Genomic DNA, 20,910 nt, shown 5'->3' on the forward strand with positions numbered 1-20,910 from the left:
GTCCAGCTTATCTGATTGCATGTTGAGTACTGTTATTGCTGTTTCTAGCACTTTTAGCAGCGAGGTGCATGATGTCCAGTAGTTCTTTGATTTTTTTTCGTGGTGTGGACCCCACCTCCGTGTGTCCCTATAGGATTCTAACTTGTTCCTTATTTTTATCTGTTATTGTGGTTATTCTCAGTCATTCTTGTTTCAATGGGGCTATTATGCATTTGCATTATAGGGTTTAGTTTGGTTTCCTTCTGGTTGTATCTCTTCTAACTCTGAGTTTGGGTAGTCTTTCCCAATGTGCTTGATATCTCCATTATTGGCTGCGATTGTCCTTGTGTTGTATCACTGATTGCCTTTTTCATCCGATTATCCGATTGATTAAGGGTTTTGACCTCTAACACCTGTATTGCTTGTTAACGATATTGAATGAAGCCACAAGTTGTTGGATTACATGTTTGGGGAATAAGGATTATCTGAAATGTCCAATTGTATACCTTCAACTTCTGGCATTTCTTTAAATGTACCCACGTTTGGCGCTGGTTTGGGGGCGAAATGTGGACAATCGGAAGCATGTACTTGTGCATGTATCACTAGCCGACTACTGTTTGCCTGATCGACGCCAGCCACCTTTTCTATGCTTTGACAATTCTTCTGTTTGTTTTTGATCTCAGGGTCATTGATTTTCCCTGTGATCAACTTTCGTGGTGTCAATGTTTTCGGGAGACCCTCTGGTTTTCCTGTTTCTGTGTAAATAGCTATTGTTGGGTCTTTTACAAACGTGATTTTTTTTTTTTTTACTGGGAATGATTTTTTCCAAATAACGAGTGTTGCGGTTGTTAGAATGAAAAAATATGCTTTCACATTGTGTTATGTAAGTTAGCATTTGCGGCACCTTTTGTTCATGGGCGCCATTTTAAATCATAATCAAAACTGATCCATTGCTATATCAGAGAAAAGGCCTCTCTTAGGTTTTGTTATTCGAGGCTAAGATCTGCTTTGTTAATGAATACACTGTTCTTATTAACGTGAGCCTTTCCTTTTAGGTATAGGCCTTCTCCCACTTGTAAAGTGGTGGGCACGTGCAGAGTGACCTTGAATAGTAGATAATGGGTTACTGCCCTCAGAATCGAAACTTACTCCTTTGTAATTTACTCTCCAGCTGCATCTGCTTGAAAAAGTCCATGGTGGGCGTCCTTTTATTGGTTTCGAAGTGTATATAATGTATTGTTATGCTTGCTGAAGTCAGTCCCTCTGCAGCACTCCTAAGTGACTTGGCAGACTGGACTCCACTCTGAGTGTACCTGAATAAATAGACATTGTTTTGTATTCTCTACTGTCTGACTGACTCTTCATTTGGTATGGAAGGCTAAGAGGTTGTTGTGAGTAACCTGAGTGACCCTATTTGGGCCATTTCCTTCATGGTGATATTAATGGGCTTGTTGATACTAACGCCAGGCTGAGTACTCCGCTCTTCCAGCGGAGATTGCAGGGGCTTGCCAACTCCACGCTCCACTGGGAATGTGAAGTTGCTGCAAAACCCCAACTCTTTGGCGGAGCGGAGCACGAGGCCAGCTCCCTTAATAACAATGTTTTACCCCTTAATGAAAATGTTTAAAAAAAACACTTACTTTCTCTTCTGCCTGCCCTCCTCCTTGCTTCAGTGTCTTCCTTCTTCCGACGTCGTCCTCCTTGCATCCCTGTACATATTACATCTTGCATGAACTGTGCTTGCGGATTGAGAATTGAGGAGTCTGTGCAATCTTGTTTACATAGTTGTTTTGTTGCACAATTATTTAATTGGTTGGACTGTTTCCAGGCTTTACAGGAATATTTCTGTCCACGCTTTCACTGATCTGCACTGTGGGTAAGACCCTACCCCAAACCCACTGGGTTGCCAAGTTTCTGCCCTCCCTGATTGTGCTGGCCACACTACTGGCGAATGCACCAATGCAAGGGTCAGAGCTGGCACCGCCCTCTGCCGCCTGCACAGTTCTCTGCCAGGTAATTGCCTGGTAATTGCCCTCTGCACAGTTAATTTCCCTCCTTGTGCTAAATTGTGTTATATTGTGCTGACTGACTGAGCCAAATGGCACTATTCCATGGCTCATGACAGTGTTGTGGCTGTGGTAGAGACACAGCTCCTGTGTGCTGCTGTATATTATGTGCTGTTATATAAGATGTGGTCCCAGACCTAATAGAGTTAGTCATACATTTACAAAATTCATTAAACCAAATCTTTTTAGAAACACTATTGTTTATTCAGAATAGTGTATGTACGTATTAACTGTATTTTTCTTTTAAAGTGCATATATACATATAGTAGATCAAAACATATTATAGCAGTGCCCACTTTACAAGGGAAGGAAGGAAGTGCAGTGTGGGGAAAATGAAGGTACAGGTGACAAAACAAATCAATTGTAAATTATTACTAACAATTGAAAGAGATGGCTTCACAGGGGAGCCTGAGCTGAATTAATCTCTAAGCTCAAAATCAACATTATTGCCGCATCACAAAATGACAGGTGTCCATTAATCACACTCGAATCATGTGCTGTAGTTGGTAGTCAGTCGACGTTTCGACCCTAATTGTAGGGATATTACCCTTTACATGGCGGGTCTTCTTCAGGACAGGGGGGGGGGGGGGGTCCTAAGGGAAAGGATAATATACTTAGCATTATCAACGAATGGTAGCTATTTACACAAGATTACAACATTTTAAACCTCATACATTGATAGATCCCGAGGTTGAAACCAAGGGAGTATAGATTAACAGACTCACACTATATCAAGTCAGTGTCAGTAGATTAAAATCATAGAAAGAATCAATCTATCAGAAGACTGGTATCTGATCCTCACTATTTATTCACGAGTGAACTCAGTGGAGGGACCATCGATATTAAAGGAATGGCCTTCCTAAATTACCTGGGTATAGCGATTGAAATGTTCTATAGAGAACGGTCCTTAGTCAGATGATACCTGTATTGGTGTAAAAACAACAACAGGGGTATTTGAATCAGGGCCTGTCATATAAGGGTCAGGGTAGATGTTAGTGGCTATCATGGTGTGCTCATTACCTGATAACCGGTCCTGACATAGGGCATTCCGTAGTGTCATTCAATCTCAGTATGAAGGCCGGGATATCTCATAGGCTGGTAATCTGCACAAACAAGGTGCGTGCTATGAAATACATCAATCAGAACAATCAAATTAATAGGCTAACATATCTTGAGTTGTGACCACACCGCAAATAATTACCTGCAGTTGGGCTAATTGGTCGAAACACGGCGGTAAAGCTCTGTTTTTAATGGGTCGCTGTGTAAGGGAGGATTAAACATCACTCAGCATGGTGGCCAGGAAACCTCGTGGGCTGGCAATCTGTCCTGATCCACGCTTTTTTTTCTACCTGGCGGGCTGCCGATACTGACGTTACTGTGATTGCTACATTCTTTGAATTATTTATGTGCTCGGGTCCGGAACGTTTTTACTCTTCCTTGCATACTTCACTGTTGACAACGTATATTTATCAGCATGGACTACATATCCATTTAGCCTTGAGAAAGTCATAAGTACAAACTGTGTACTGACGAAACACGTGTTGGCTGTTTCTTCTTATATTTGGCTGTGGCTTCTAAGATTCGTGAATAAATGGAACAACACACACAAAAGGACTTTGACTTCATTTTCCTATCTTGAGATGAATTTTGTTATTGAAATGCTCAATGTGATGACCATCTGTACTATGGAATTCTGATGACTAATGGGTCATGTCGTTATGACATAGAGGATAGTGCTTAATTGACCCTTTTTTGTAATTTTGTGTTTGTAAATCTTTGTGATTTGCTATAGTCACTCTGGGTAGTGTGTGACAGTGGTCTCCTTAGCACTCTGAAAAGAGTATTAACAACTCATATCAATTATATGTCCTACAACAATACTTACTTTGACACATAGGTGTAGGTGCGGATATTCTCTTTTAGGGAATACCACTACCTATCTAAATTGCTATCCTATAAAGTATTTCCAACAAGGGTTTAGATTTGAGACGCAAGTCAATCACATCAACTTCAATTGAACAAACGGCTGCATCACCCACAAAATTCCCAAGCTTTAACAAGCCAAGTTCTTTTGAGCGCCTGACATGACCATCCCTACAAATATCAGGGAGCATGGTATTGTTGTTGATAGGGGTATAGCCATTCAAACAACCTAACCCAAGTTTCTTCTGGACTGCCATCCATACTCTGTATGCACAGGCCAACATTTTAAACTTGGCCCATTTGAATATCCAAAGGCAAATTGGCGCATAAGACCGCCCTTGGCGTCACCTCCTAATAGTAATTCATACGTTGAAGGAGGGTCATCCTCACCTAATCCCATTTCCAAATCACTGAGTTCTATTAATACAGCAGAAGATTTGGAACTGCCCATCGTCTATGATCCCTAGGAAGTATCTGAAGCTTCAAGGCCCTTCAGGGGCGTGTATAAGCCCACAAAAACCTAGAAATCATCTGGGTTAATACCTTAAACCAACAACCCTCAACCTCCAAGGGTATAACCCTAAAAAAATATAAAATATTAGGTAAAAACTGCATTTTTACTGAATTGCTCTTCCCAATTAATGTAAGTTTAAGATTATTCATTCTCGCAAAATCAGGTTTAATTCTCTGAATCAGCCGGCTCAAATTATTCTCCACAATTTTCTCAATATCTGCGGTGATATCCACCCCAAGGTAAACTGCATGCGGGACCACCCGTCTATCACTTGATTGAGCCATTCTATTGACAACAATCTGTGTTTTGTTCTGGAGGAGGATATGACCTTACTTCGACCTCCTGAGGATAGACCTCATAACACTAAAGAAGTAAGGATAATGAAACCACAATTTGTTAGATAAGATATAAGGTGTTAAAAAGTGCAATGCTTAGTAAAAACTGCCCTCACCCAAAACAAATTCTAGTATGCTTCATCACAGGGCTGCTGTGACACCTCTGCGCAGACCAACGCTAGAGGTGGAGCAATAGGGTAGGGAAGACAATACAAACAGAAAGAAAAGGATACAAGAAAATAATAATAAGTGCAGATTTAAAGTCTAAAACTAACCAAGGGATATCATCATACAATTTTTATTCCCGGACTCCCTAAATTAGGGTTAAAAAGGTATGTCATTACCTAAGGATGGTGGTGAGGTAAGTGTATTTATGCACCCATCACCCCTCCGTTCTGCATTAAGGTATACATGTTCAGCCGGAATCCGTCATTTCCCCAGCTTTTGTCAGGACTGTAGGATCCCTGTGCTAAATCTCTTTCGTTAATAAACAAATTGTACACCTAATTACTCCACCTGTTAATTTTAATTATGGTGGGTTCTGTAGTTCTACTCCTGATAAGATCTGAAAGTGAAGAGAATTAAAAAAACAAGTGAAGAAAGTCCAAAAGTAGCCCATGAGATTACTCCCCAAACTGAGGGAGACTCATTGAGAATATGTAAAAATGACCGATGGAAAGCTCGATTTCATTTCAGCCTCTGATAATTACTCTGGGGTTCATTCCAGTTCATTGCTTTCCTTTTATGTTGCCAATATACACCATGAAATTCAATATTCTCTGTGCCTTAATAGGAGCCAATGGACTACTTCTGTCTCCTTCACAATAACCACTTTTCACTAATCTGTAGGTCTTAGCATGTCAGAAGGAATATATTGGGGACATTAAATGACATGCAATCAAGTTCGCTCCATATCAAGAGGGTCACTACCGCTAATTATGGCTGAAACTTGTAGTTTTAATTATTCGATTGTAATGCTGACCATATTACCCAAATCATGGAGTGTGATGTTTACTAAAAGGGCAGAACTGGCCCTCATGTCATGTTGAACGTTGATAGATATGCTTGAAAACCAGTATATGCAGGCGATTGCCATGGTTCCTCATTTGTTTATCCCTACAAAGCCTGTCACCGTTTTTGTATTAATGCTATAATATTGCAACCTGAAATTTGAATGAACAATTCCCCTTTTTACATTCTATGACTCCTCTCCTCTTCACAGATAGAAATTGTTATTATATGTGTACACATGTTTAAAAGTATGTAAAGTCGCATGGGTCGATTTTCTAAGAAATTAACAGCCAGAGCATGTGTGGTATATCCGTTTAAAACCCAAGAATAATTTATTATACAGAATGCTTTATGAAATAAACATAACCTAGGCCTCAATGAATTTGACACGGGTAGTTTTTTCTACTAAGATACTGACGTAGACATGCAGTTGTTGCTTCCTCACCGTGTTATTTATTTTCAAAGGGCTGTCTGCCTACAAGCACGCAATTTACATTCCTCGCCTCTTACACGGCTTGTGGCATAGTTTCCCCCACCGTGAGCCTGCTCGCGCCACCAAGTTGTTGAGTTGCAGCTGTCTTTACTGGAAAGGGGCACTACTGTTGACAAGAACCCGGAAGTAGGCGTTAACAGGTGCTTCTAATGATTTCTAAATGTGGTTAAGCAAGTTGAAGGTCGAAACCGCACACATAGTCGGGGTGTTTTATTGTGAGCTAATTTACTGGAAAATACAGCGTGGCATTTAGCAATGGTATGGTCTGAATTTCTGAAATCGTCAACACTCCCGTCACAGAAGCCAAGGTAAACTAATTAAACAGCCTTATTTATTCCTTAAGAAGTAATGCACTCGCAACTGGATGTCTCCAGTGGTATTACTACTGTGCCCGTTAGGAGTCAAGCTGTAATTAGGTTCTATTCGTGGTGTTCTGTTTTTTCTCCAGTTTTCACTGATTACATTAAATTATGGTGGCTAAAATGTTTGAGGACTTGAGTTAGAATGGTGAATCATCCTCTCCTTTAATATTGGAGAGTAATCCTACACATCTCCTGAATGTTTCAGGGAAGTGTCAAAATGCAAGCGCTTTTGGGATGCACAGACAGACGCGGGAGCTTAGATGGTATGAAGACGGCTTAAAATGCCGGCTTTGAATTTCCTTTGAATATGTGGGAGCACACTTGAAAGAATGCCCCTGCAGGTGAGCAGTCATGGCTTACTTGGTTGGGCAGAATAGTAAATAAAATGCCTTTCAATGACCTAAAATAAAATTGCAAAACAGAAATCACAACCTTCATAAACGTTCAAGGAACTAGTCCAGCTCTGCCAAGTGCCACGCATCTCGGGCAAGAGTAACACATGTTAGAGAGTTCTCCCCCAAACCATCACTGCTGTCCCAGCGCTTTACCCCGTTTATCAGATTACTCCAGCCGACAGCATACTATTTAAAGATTCCACACTCTTTGGAACAAAAAAAGGCAGTGGTATCACTTAACTACATGCAGTCAATCAGAATACAATTAGAATACAGGACAGGGGTAAAGACTACCAAGATTCAGCCCATTTACTCCCAAAGTAAATGCCTCTTATTCGTGAGAACTTTTTTTGACAATCATCGAGAGCCGTCAGTGATGCATGCATTGCCAGAGGCCAACTGGACCCGTGCTTCCGGGGGTGGGAGAGCTAAAAGTCGGTTGTGCCAGACCAGCATTTCAAGCTATGTAGGTGGAAATGTCCTTAGAGTCGATATGATGAAAGAAGTAACAAGCTTCAGTTCAAAAATATTGGAAAAACAATACCACCTTATTGTGATTGACACACTGGAGTTCATATTTTTCCCAAGATTCAATGCTTGGGCTAGGTAGTTTGGAGGTGGGCCTACTTGCTGAGGTCATATTGTTGATGAGTGGTGTTTGATCCATTAACCACATATGAGTGTTTCGATTTGTGACATGTTTATTTTGCTGTTGTTCGATATCATCCATGTTGGACTTGGCCCTTTTTGCAGGGTCATCCCTGAACTTTTTGCCTTCCTCCTATATTTTTTCTGACCTGTTGTTGGCTATTTTATGACTCTGGACACTTTACCACTGCTGATCAGTGCTAAAGTGCATATGTTCTCCCTATTGCAAATGAATGTATTAATTGGTGATTCCATGATTGACTGTTTGGTTTACTTGTCACACCCTAGTACAGTGCACCGAGTGTGCCCAGGGCGTGTAAATCCAAATGCTGCTACTTCCTGATTTAGTTGCCGGTCTCTCACAAGCACAGGCAGCTGTAGCATTCACTGCTTGGAAGTCTACCACCAGATGAGCCTTGATTGCCGTCTGCCGCCCTGCTTTAGTCAGGCAAAGCAAGTCCCGCCGCTGATCGAACATAACTCTCCGATCAGTCCTCGACTTATGAGCGACCACCTGGACTTCATATACCCATATTCAATAACCTGGATATTATTCACTGCTCCCATCGACAACCCTGTCCTGATGACGATCCCGAGTTGAAGGGGATCGAAACGCCGTCGACTGTACAGCTTGAATGATACGACGCATATCACGTTTTGTGCTTCTATTTAAATAATTGTATTTTAAGTAATTACAACTTGTTTTGAGAAGCCATTATTTGATGTAAATATTTTGTTTCATGCGTCGTCCACGCTGCTGTTTTAGCACTTGCACATTCACCATCACCAATTGTACATAGCACCTTGCACCAAGTGTCACTGAGTTGTCACATGATCCACTCTGTACAGTGCTGTCTTAACTGTATTGTCATGTGAGATTTCCCTTTTGCTTCTTGGTAAATAATACCACTTCTGTTGAAAATCAATTGACTCCTTGGTTCTTTCCTTTCCAGTAATGCATATTGCATACACTACTAAAACTGTCTTCGAATAAAACCTGTTGGGAATTGTTTTTGCTTACACGATATCTCCCATCCCAACGAGGTCTATGGGTTTTCTCCTGTTGTTCTTATACACGCTAGTGGGCTTGCAGCACTGGTTTTGCCACCCATAGAAGTGGCCTTGTAAAATGTGTCTAAGGTCTGCCATTGCAGAGCCTGCGTGCAGTCTGGTACTGTCATGCTGACTGGGCAAGTGCACCCACTTGCCAGTCCCTAAACCTTCTCTTGTCTTCATATTAGTCACCCCTATGTTAGCCCCAAGGGCAGGGTGCATTGTAAGTATAAGGTAGGACAAGCCCTGATGTGTGTGGCATGTCCTAAAAGTGAATTACAGCCATTTTCGTTTTTCACTATTGCAAGGCTACCTGTTCTCCATACGCCAGAATGGGCTGCTGGATTGTTACATGTTTATAATCTTGGCAGACTCAGAGAACATGGTAGAAATTCGAGTTTAGTATGCCTGGACTCAGAATAATAAAATACATCTTTAAGTGAAGTTTATTTTAATATTCTATGTTTGCAAATACCACTTTTAGAAAGTAGGTATTTGCTTGCCTAACCATTTGAGCCCGCCTCTGCGAGGTTGTGTATTCCTTCGTCTGGTTTTGTGAGTGACAGGGCTGGGGGATTACAAGAGACAGGCTGGGGCAGCCCAATGGTGAATAGGGAGATCTGCATCTATATGGGAGGGAGGAGTTGCACCTGGGACCTGAATATGGCTGGGCCTACCCTCTACAATGGTCGCTCCACCTCCTGTGGTGTGTCTGATGTCTCTGCCCTGCACACTGAAAGAAGAGAAGAAAGACTGTCAACAAAGTGCTCCAGGACTGTACTTGCCTTCCACAATGCTGGCTCCACCTCCTGTGGGGCATCTGATGTGCCTGCCCTGCGCTGTGAAAGGAAAGGAGAAGTCTGGTATACATAGTGCTTCAGAACTGGCTTGAACTGGACACAAGCCCCTCTCCCCTCAGAGAACAAAGGATTTTGGGGTATAAGTATTGGGACCCTGATCCAATGAAATATGATCACTTCTGTTCTTACTAGACAAAACTTCTGCTGAGGAGAAGGAACCTGAAGAAACTGAGGAGAGACTATTCCCAAGCTAAAGTGCTGCTTGGGGGATTGGCCTGCAGTGGTTGCCTGACTACCTAAGAGAGGAGGAACAACTTTGTGGACTTTTCTTTCAACTTGTGCAAAAGATCTCCAAGGGTTTTGAAGAGAGCTTGCCCCCTGACCGAGGTCCCAGGACCAGTGGACTTCACCAGCCTTTGTGAATTGCTGCTGGAAACAAGTGTCTCCAGAGGCAAGGAGCTGTGACCGACTGTCACGACCTGCCCGGTGTGCTGTAGGCAACGCATCAAGCAACGTCAGCCTCAAACAACTCAAGCTCTGGCTTCACCGACTCCGTCCTGACGCCGTCACCGAGCAGTAGCCTGCACTGCGACTTGTGGACACCGCGAAGTGCAACGCGACGCTACACCGACTCGTACTGGTCTGACCGACGAGGTCACTGCTGCTGACTTTGAGTCCTGTGAACGCACCGGAGTTGGGCCCCGCCTTGCATGCTTCGCGACGCACCGCCCGACTCGCACCGCTGTCCGGACTGATGGACGCCAGCTCCCGAACTCCGACTTGTTTGCCGCAACGCACGCTGCAAGCAGTTCATCGAAGCACCATATCGCCCTGCAACACAATCCTTGGATCTACCGACTCTGTCAACGGGGTGCTGCTTGTACCGCATCGAGGGACAACGCATCCTGCCACGCTTCCTTTCTGCATCGTGACGATCACCGGAACCGGCACGCACATCCGTGCCGGCCTCCCCAAGTAAGAGGTACTGTGACTGAGTCTGTCGACATTTGAGTGGGCCCATACCGACGCGGCCGCTGGATTTGCTAGACTCTGTTATTTTCAACAACTCTGTATCCCGCCCTGGGCTACCGACTGGCACAGAACCTTGATTTAAGGCTTTTTACAAGAACTCCTAAAAGCTAATAGTACTGTGGATTATTTTTGTAGTTTATTGGTCTTGCGTAACTCTCTATAAAATATACTTATTTTTGATATAAAACCTTGTGTGGTGTCCATTTGTAGTGTTGTCAGTGGGTTACTGTGTGTGGTCACAAATGCTTAACTTACAACGCCTCTGAGATAAAGCCTTGCTGCTCATGCCAAGCTACCAAGGGGGTGAGCAGGGGTTATTTTAGGAGTGTAATCCCCTTATCCTGACTAGAGGATAGGGTCACTATTTGTCACAAGTACCTATCTGTGCCAACTAGAGACCCCGATTCTATCAATCTAGTATTTGATTACTTGAGACCGAGTCCAATTGAATGAGTCAAAGTCAGATGGGGTTTCATACCCATGAATGTATTGTGTACAATCTGCTTTAGAGTAACACTTGAGAAGAAGATTCGGTCCAATAGCGAGCTAAGGTAAACGTTGAAAAGTGGGTAAAGCTGCACGGTAAGTTAGTTGTTATTTGAGCAGACTTAACCTGACGGGAGGTGTGAGGTGATTATTTCTCTGATAGAAAAGGTACAATCTGCTTCAGTTATGTGCCCTGTACTCTCATGATGTCGAGGCTCTGTAGAAGCTTGAGATTATGAACAGTATCAAAGTCAAGGGAGAGTTCAAGTGCTAGGAGTGACAGTACTTCATTTGTCATCCATGTACATTTAACATCATCTCATGTGGTATTTTCTGCTGCTTCTGATCCACAGTCATACCACAATCTGTTCTGGTAACCTCAAAGCAGGTTATTTTCTTGGATGAATGTTGATACCTTTTCAGGTTGAACTTTAAATTGTTCTATCTTTTTGACTACAAAGAGAATGGACTTCAATTAGGGGTCGCCAAGGGTTGCAGCTGCGACCCTTGGGATTCCCTTTGCCAACACAGGCAAAGTCCCTGAGACCTCTGGCTTATAGGATATGCTGTGTCATGTTTAATTTCTGAAAAAGAAAAACAAGAATTTCAATTTAGTGCGGACTGCTTGTGTTGAAAGTTCTGAACAAAGCTACAGTGCTTGATAAACATTCACCATGTTAGATTTCATTTTTGTTTTCAGACAGAGGTACATGATTAAATGCAATTTTGCTAAGAACATTGAACTGATGGGTCACAAGTTAAGTAACGAAACTGTTAACTTGAGCGTGACACGACAAAGATGGGTCTCTCAGTATATGCGTATATATCCCTAAAAGAATGTTTTCAATTGCTCAGTGCTCTAGGCCCATTGAGGTGCATATTGCTGAAAAGTGAGCGGTACTGACCAAAGTGTAAATGGCTTTAAAATTTGCTTGGCAGTGCCGGACTAGCACTCCTGCTGCAAAAATCACTCAGCACAGTGTTTGCTCTTATTTTTCAAAGTAATATTATTAGACCTGGCACACTTGAGGTAGTGTTTCCCTAAAGCTTTTAGCTTTTTCTCCTTCTGTTTTTTCCTGATTCTCTTTCCGTGGTCTTAGGAATGTGGGCGCTTTTCCAATGTAATGTAATTTGAAAGCGCTTGCACCCTTTCTACAAATTCTAGGAAGAGGTGCTTACTTGATTTGTTTAGGTGTTGTACCTGTGAGTGCCCTGTAAAAAGGTACACCACGTGCCCAGGGCAGGTACTGCACTGGCTGATGGTGGGACACAGCATTGAGTGTGTCACCCACCAGAATAGCTTTTCCAGCATCTATCAAGCCTGCCATTGCAGACCTGTGGGTGCACAGTCGTGTCTTTGCTCAGGTTGACCATTTAGACGTATTATCCAAACATGAGTGGGCCTTCCACTAGCACTAGAGCACCCCTACGGTAAGCCCTTAGGGGTGGAGCAAGTGTATGCGAAAGACAGGGCAGGTAAGCGTGCCCAGGTAGTGAAGACCCCCATGTGGGTTTTCCCTACCTAGGAGGCCAGCTCTTCCCATGGGACAACGCATGGGTTTTGCTGATTCTTAGTTAGGTGCCTTTGGGCCCTGGGAACTTCCCCACTGTAAATGCAGTATGAAAGTACACGCACCCTTCACACATTAGGAAGTGGTGCTTACCAGATGTTTCTAAACATGCCTCAAGAATGCCATTGCAGGCCTTGGGGGTACACACTTGCACCTCCTGGTGTGTTTCCACTTATGTGTGAAAGCCTGCCACTGCAGGCCTGTGTGTGCTCAGTTGCACTTATGCTCAGGTTGGTCTAAACCACTGGCTAGTCCTGAGGGGTCCTTTCACTAACACTAGGGCACCCCTGGGGTAAGTCTTAAGGCGGTGGAGCAAATGGTAGGTGAAAGGCAGGGCAGGTACACATGTGTTTTCCCTCCCCAGGTAGTGAAGAATATCCAAGTGTGTTTCCGCTACCTATGAGTTTTACTCTTCTCATAGGATAACATGGGGGAATGGTAGAAATTACTTCAAGCTGCAATAGTGGTTGACAGTGGAGCATCTGCCTCATAATGTTTCATATAATTGAATTCACAATGACCAACCATCTCCTGTGGTAAAGAGGGATTTGTAATTAATAGCATAGACATGACACTTCTAGAAAGCAAAAGACACACATATGATGAATGGAATACAGAGCAAATCAAACATTCACTCCCAGTCAATAGATCTAGGTTAAATCCATTGTTCTTTTGCTCACCATGCCACCCCAGTTTGGGTCCAGTGCTCTCCATGCCATTGGAGTCAAGCTATCATAGCTGATGAGGTGAAACCCCGAAACGGGTCCGAGGATGCTTGTTTCCAGTTCAGGGAGGACCTGACCTGGCAGTTCGGGCTGGACTGTCCCATAGGGAGCAGGGTTAAGACTGATTTGCATATGGCTAGGTTCAAACTGGAATGGCATGGGGAGCAAAAAAACAGTGGATTTGGGCCAAGATCTCTGTATTGGGTGAATGTATGGCATTGTTCTGCATTTTGTCCATCAGTTGTTCTTTTTGCACTTCTACAAAGTGGGCATTTCTTTGCTCAAATACTCTGTGTGCCTTTCAGTTTGACTCAAGTCCACACTGGAGAATGCGGAGCACACCTGAGCATTCCCCAGAGGAGGCTATAAACATTGGGCATGCAGTTGTAATGCCAGACCCCTGCCAATTGAGGGCCAGGCTTGATAGACCAGTGGAAGAGGTTTTCACAATTGGCATCTGAGAGCCAGATCATGGCCCCACTAAAGATGAAGATCTGCATTACACAGCCCCATACTAGACAGGACTAACATGTTGCGGAGACATTTGTGGCTCAAAGGGAAAACCTCTGAACCACCCCTAACTTCAAAGCCACACTACAGTATAACTACTGGAGCCATACTTAAACAATGTAGAGATGCACTTGTGGGGATGTGGGACTGGAGATACGAGATCTGTAAGGTGCACAAGACCGGAGGAATCTGTTGTGCACAAGGAGGATTACTGCCATTGGAAGGGACTGGACACTCTTCCTTAATAGTGTCTGGCCTGGGCTGACTACCTGCTGCTGTGTAGCACCCAGAAGTGTGCCCTCTGCAAGGGTGTGTTGGTTTGCCCCCATTCTCTAGTGGAGATCTCTGGGAAATCAAAGACCTCCCAAAAGGGACCCACATCATCTACCTGTGATACTTGGAGGGTGGTGCCCTCTAAAGTGCCCACATCATCTACTGGATCCCAATTAGTAGTGTGGTTTGTGTGTGGAACGAAGAATTGTGCCTGCAGACCGGATTGCTGTGTGTGGGGCCCCAAAAAGTATTACCCACATTTTAGGAGTGTTTGCCCGGCATTGTGGGCCTCAATATGCATAAGCGACTTAGTGGAAAGCAAATTCCCCCATGGTCCACTTCATCGATCATCCCGCATCTCTCTCTTGTGTCATTCCAACTGCATGCTCTTTGCGTGCGGTGTCCGATTCATAGGTTACAACCCTCGGAGGTGAGGGCATACCAGTGGTTGTGCCTCATTCTACCTTATGCAGCACTGCTGAGCTTGCATCTGTGTCTGTGACCGGATTTGTCTGGTGCGACTCAGAACAACATGCACCAGATGTTGTGCCTCATTCCAGGGAGGTGCACAAGAGCGGATTGGTGTTCCTTGGTGCTTGGATTGCCCGGGTGCTAGTTTGATCAATGTGTGTCCAATGTGGTGCCCCTTCTTCCAGGAGGATACCATGCCTCATCCCCCATTTATTGATTGTTCCTTTCATGCCCTCATTGCGGTGGACCAACTGCTCTCTCCTCGCCCAAATGATTTGGTGTTACTAGGTAGAACTGCCTGGACCAGGCCAGTGTGGTGAGAATGATTGAATGGGCTAAGGGATACATTTGAGAGTGATTGGAAGAGGGTCAAGAGACTGCATGGCCTACCCCTACGCTTCACAGAACTGGGCTGCTGCCAAAAGGCACAATGTGAAATCCCTGCTTCTGCTCTGCCTACCATGGGTTAACTTCCAGAGTACTGACCAAACCCCTATTTGTCGGCAGCTGCCTAATTAGCCCTGCTACCTACCCAAACTTCTTCCCTGGGACGCTGATTAAGTGTAATTCTGGCTGCAATCGGCCAAGGATCCAGGGGGAAGGTTTTCTTTATCTCTAGCTCGTGGGTGGAGCGTGGTTGGGGTTAGCTGACTGGTTTAGAAGGGCTTGGGACTTAGGATCTGCATGCACATTGTCAACTGACTTGCCTGATATCCATGGCACAGCGAATCGGTGCAGAGGGAACATGTGGGAGTGACTGCCTGTTATTACTTGCATCGCATGTCTGTGTTGCTTTACACATTGATTCCTTGCCAAAAGAATCTTACATTTGACATTGTCTTTTTTACCTATGTGGCCTGAGCCCACAGTGATGCCTAAAAGTATTGTTTTTAACTGTGTGTACACATTTCTGATATTGTTGTGATCTTGGGGTACACTCTATAACTTTGTGGTATTGAATAATAATAATTGCCAGGGTGGGGGTAAAGTAGGATATTTATCTAGTGTTCATCTACTGATGCCATTTTAACACGGTTGGGCCTAGTACTTCTAGTAATATTTCTGAATATGAGTTAGGCCCAGAAATATATGTTGTTCATGTTGTTTTAGTTTGTGTGCTGAATACAAACTTTATTTGCATACAACATGCGTGAGGTCTCTGTTGTGACACTCAGTGTATTTATTGTGTGGGAGGGATGTGCCAATGATTCACACATTGCCTCTGTGATAAGCCTGACTGCTCAGTGCAGAGCGACTAAAGGGTGAGTGCAGGTTATACAGTGAGGTTCTGATCTTTGGATTGGTAAATGTGAAATTTATTTAGTGCTGAAATGAAAAGCTACACATTTTTTGAACGTGATTACCTCTTTAAAAATGACTAGAAGACATACACAGTGGATATTTTGGCTCAGCTATATTCAGCACCTTAAGGGTTAACTGAGTAAAAATGGTATTACCATGAGTTGATACTACTACTTTCTGTGGTTTACAGTGCTTAGAAATTGCAGAAGTGTGGATATAAGCGCTGTATAAAAAACACGTTCTTATTATTAGTAATAGTAGTAGTTGTGATGGTAGAATTTTATTGCAAGACCGGAGGCTCCTATTATGCCTTCTTTTCTTGCTTTATTCTGAATAGCAGCAAGGTAAGTAAAAAACCACAATACCCAGAAGGCACAGCAGAACAACTACTGGCCAATGGGATTGAATAAAACAACCAGAAACCAATCAAAACATGAGTAGTATATATGGCCAGACCTGACCGCGAGTAGCCCTCTTTTCTTGCTGCTACGCAGTCAGATAAGTCATGCTTGCTATTTTCTCTTCTATTTTACAGTTTTATGTGTATTTATTGCTGTGTTAAGCTTATTTGGTGCCATTCGAGCGCTTCTCGGGCACTCTTCGTTCCGTAGCGGTTCCCGACTTCGGGTCCCTTTTCCCCCCCTCGCACGCTGCAGCGGTTGGTCTCTCCCGCCGCGCACGCTTTCTGCCTCCGCTCCTCAACGGGTTTCTGCCGGGGGTGTTCTGTGTGACTCCTGCTTCTCGGCCGGTCTCCTTCTCCTCTACAGACACGGTGCCAGCCCCCCGGGGAGTGTTTTCCCTCATTCCTGCCTCGTTCACACCCACTTCTCCAGGTCTTCTATTTTTAACCCTTTCCTCACTGCCAGCTCTGCCTTACAATGGAAATTCCAAGCTCTCCTGAACTAGATAATGATGAAAGCGAAGCTTTCAAGAGCGACCTCAGTCAGTGCATTAATAATTCTGTGGAGACAGCTGTTGAGGCTTCCATGAATCGTGTTTCTAAACACATGGAAAATTCCCTCATGAGCCTCATGACCAAAGCTTTGGCCCATTCTGCAGGGGAAAGCAGAAAGCGTAAACTGGTACCTTCCACTTCTATTTCTAAAAATGTGTCACATTTGAGTCGCGAGATCTCCTCGCACACAACTGAGGACGTGGTTCCACCCAGGCCTCCTACCAAGGAGGGGTTTAAAGTTACTGTGGGAAAAAGTAAGACCAAGGTTAAAAATGTGGAGGTTCCTAAGAAACTGGTCATTGACTCAATTCCTGACACAGATGATGATGATATGGGTGACACTGATGACCTGGCAGACCTTTTACAGCTTGTTGATCCTCCTTCCCCCAATGAAAGCTAGACTCAACGCTTTTGCGTCCCAACCCATGCTTGACACAGAGGGCAATCCTATGTTTGATTGCCCTCCGTGACACCCCAATTCTACGGAATGGTTTCCCGCTCCTCATGTGGGAGAATATATATCTTCAAAGCTCCGTCTTCCCTTGGACAAGTCTGTTAGAGCAAAACTCAAGTCCGAATGCCCCAAACCTTCCTTACCTTGTCATATTACCGTATCTCCTTCCATAGATCAAACTCTCCCTACTTTCTTTTCGAAATTTGGCAAGGACCCTCGCGAAGGTGTTGACAAGGCATGGTCCACCTGTCAGGACAAGCTATTAGACGTTGTTGGTCCCTTGGCCCGGGTCCTGGACATGGCGGAGACGGCTCGCCTGGAGGGGTCTGATCTCAACCCTGAGGAAATTTCCTTGTGGATTCAAAGATCATTTTGCCTATTGGGTAATGCCAATGCCGCAATAATTCATGAACGCTGCAAGGGCCTGCTGATCAAGTTAGATCCGAAGTTGGCAAACCTGGCTTCCCAGGATCCTGGTGTGAAGGCTGATGGACTTCTCTTTGGTGATTCCCTTGTCAAGGATCTCAGCCACTATGTCTCTACTTTTTCTTCCCTAGACAAAGCCCAATTCTCCATCAAAAAAGTTTTCGCCCCTCAGGTTTTTGGCAGGGCCGGCAGAGGCAGGATCCGCTCTTCCGGCCGCGGTTATCAAAACCAAGGTTCCAGAGGCGCAGCCAATTCCGGCTATCAAGAATACAAGCCACAGTTCTACCCCCAACAAGGTTGTGGCTTTTTGGCCGAGGACAGAAAGGCTTCCGAAACAACAACAGCAACACCAGCAACCAAGGTAGGCCTCTCACCTCCCATTGGAGGTCGACTAGCTTTTTTCTTCACAGGAGACCCTTGGGTCCTCAATTCTGTCCAAGGCTATCTCATAGAATTCTACGCTCCTCCTTTCCAGTCTATTTTTCCTCCTCCATTGGTTTTTTCCGCAGGCGTAGCTCTGCTCGTTTCACAAGAAATTCAAAATCTCCTTCTCAAACAAGCCATCCAAATCCCTCCTTTCGACCCCTTGGGTTTCCTAAGCTCCCTCTTTTTGGTCCGAAAAAAGAATAAAAAGGTCCGTCCTGTCATCAATCTCAAGTGGTTTAACCAGTTCGTGCTTTATCGTCACTTCAAGATTGAAACCATCATCCATCTCAGAAACACCTTACGTCTATCCGATTGGATGGTCAGACTTGACCTGCAGGATGCCTATCTCTCGATTCCTATTCAAGAATCTCACACAAAATATCTACAATTTCAGTGGCTCTGTGTCACCTACCGGTTTTGTTCGCTTCCTTTCGGACTTACTTCCGCTCCTTGGTGCTTCACCAAGATGATGAAACCTGTGGTGTCTTACCTTCGGTCCCTAGGTATTCCTCTCACCATTTATCTGGACGATATCTTGCTCATGCACACCGACAAACAGACTCTTCTTTCCAACCTCAATGTTACTCAGTCTCTCCTCCTAGAGCTTGGCTTCCTTATCAATTCAGAAAAATCCATGTTAGTTCCTTCTCAAAGTATAGAGTTTCTGGGTTTCCGTGTGGATTCTTCCACCGCATCTCTTTATCTTCCGCAAACCAAAGTCTCCGCCATTCGGTCAGATATATGTCAAGTTCCCTGTCTCTCCGAGGTGTTCCTTTGTTAACTTGCAAGAATCGTGGGCCTTCTGTCGGCATCTATCCAGGCCATCTTCCCCGGTCCTCTTCCTTATCGCGCCCTGCAACGTTTGAAGATAAGATATCTCCGCAAGGGACTGGCGTATTCCGATCTCATTCTGTTAGACCAAGAGTCCCGCCTCGAACTTCAATGGTGGATAGACCATTTAGATGCGTGGAACGGAAGAACGATCTTCGCTATGGCCCCAGATCTTGTCTTAGAATCAGAAGCCAGTCTGTCGGGTTGGGGCGCCCGATGTGGCTCAATCTCGACTGGAGGTACATGGTCTCCAGAGGAGTCGTCATTGCACATCAATTGTTTAGAGATGCTGGCAGGCTCCTTTGCAATTCGCAGTCTGGCAAAAAACAAGGCAAGCCGTTCCATTCTTCTTTGGATGGACAATGTTTCTGTGGTCCGCTACATAAACCATCTTGGTGGCACAAAATCCAAACCACTCGCAGAACTAGCAAAGAGCCTTTGGGAATTCTGTCTCCAACACAAACTGTCCCTTCGAGCGGAGTACCTGCTAGGCAAACTCAACACCATTGCAGATTGGCACTCTCGTTATCTCCGAGATTCAAGTGACTGGAAGCTGCTTCCCTCCGTCTTTCTTTCTCTCTCCCAGAAATGGGGTCCCTTCTCTGTTGACCTTTTTGCTTCCCGTCTCAATTCTCAACTTCCCGCTTTCTTCAGTTGGCGACCGGATCCTCTCGCTCTGGCGATGGATGCCTTCCTTCAGGACTGGTCCCTTTATCTCAATTATGCTTTCCCTCCATTCTTGATGATCAACAGAGTGCTTGCCCAGGTTCGACGTCAGTCGACCTCCCTGGTTCTTCTAGCTCCTTTCTGGCAATCTCAAATCTGGTTCCCTTCGCTCCTGGAGCTAGCTGTGGACTTTCCGGTGCTTCTCCCCTTCAGCGAAGATCTCCTCCTAGACCCTCAGGGTCTTCCCCACGTCATGATCCTGGAATGATCCCTAGTTCTTTCAGCATGGAAAATTTCCGGTCTTCCACTTCTGACGTCATCATTTCACAGGAAGCTTCACTCTTTATCAGCCAAGCTTGGGCCCCTGGCACTTCCAGAGCCTACAAGTCAGCTTGGACTTTATGGGCAAGCTGGTGTCTGGAACGGTTTGTCGATCCCTTTTCAGCCCCTCTAAGTTTTGTGGTTAACTTTCTAGCTTCGGAGGCTAGCGCTGGTAAATCTTATCGCACTGTCAACTTTTACAGATCAGCTATTTCTACTGTCCCACAGCTATTTCTACTGTCCCATTGACAATAAGCCGGTAGGTGCTCACCCTTTGGTGTGTTGCCTTCTTCGAGGAGTTGGATTCTCAAAACCTCCGTTGGCTAAGTATTCTTTTTTATGGAATGTTAATTTGGTTTTCAAATTGTTTGTTTCATGGCCTGACAATGCTGCTCTCTCCCTCAAGATGCTGTCCGCCAAACTTACCATGTTATTGTGTTTAATATCAATCAAATGTGTCTCTGGTGTCAAAGCTTTGGATTTGTCTTCCAGACAGTTTTCGCCTTCTGGTGTTTTGTTTCAGGTTCACAGGCGTACCAAAACCAATTTGCAATCTGTCTTTTATCCCTATTTCCCTTCCCAGCCTCAGCTCTGTGTTGGTCAATGCCTAAAAGTTTATGGACAGAAAACTGCTGATCTCAGGACTTCCTCTCATTCGTAATTGCTCATTTCTTTTTGTAAACCCCATCATCCTGTTTCCTCCGCCACTCTGGCCCATTGGGTGCGTTGGATCATGTCCCTCGCGGGCATTGACATTGCCGTCTCTGGTGCTCACTCCGCTAGGGGTGCTATGGCCTCTAAAGCCTTTTGGGCAGGCTCTCGTTTGGAGGATATCTTGAAATCAGCAGATTGGTCTAATGATACTGTTTTTAAGACATTTTA

This window comes from Lissotriton vulgaris, chromosome 11 (assembly GCF_964263255.1).
Source record: "Lissotriton vulgaris chromosome 11, aLisVul1.2, whole genome shotgun sequence".
Lineage (NCBI taxonomy): Eukaryota > Metazoa > Chordata > Amphibia > Caudata > Salamandridae > Lissotriton > Lissotriton vulgaris.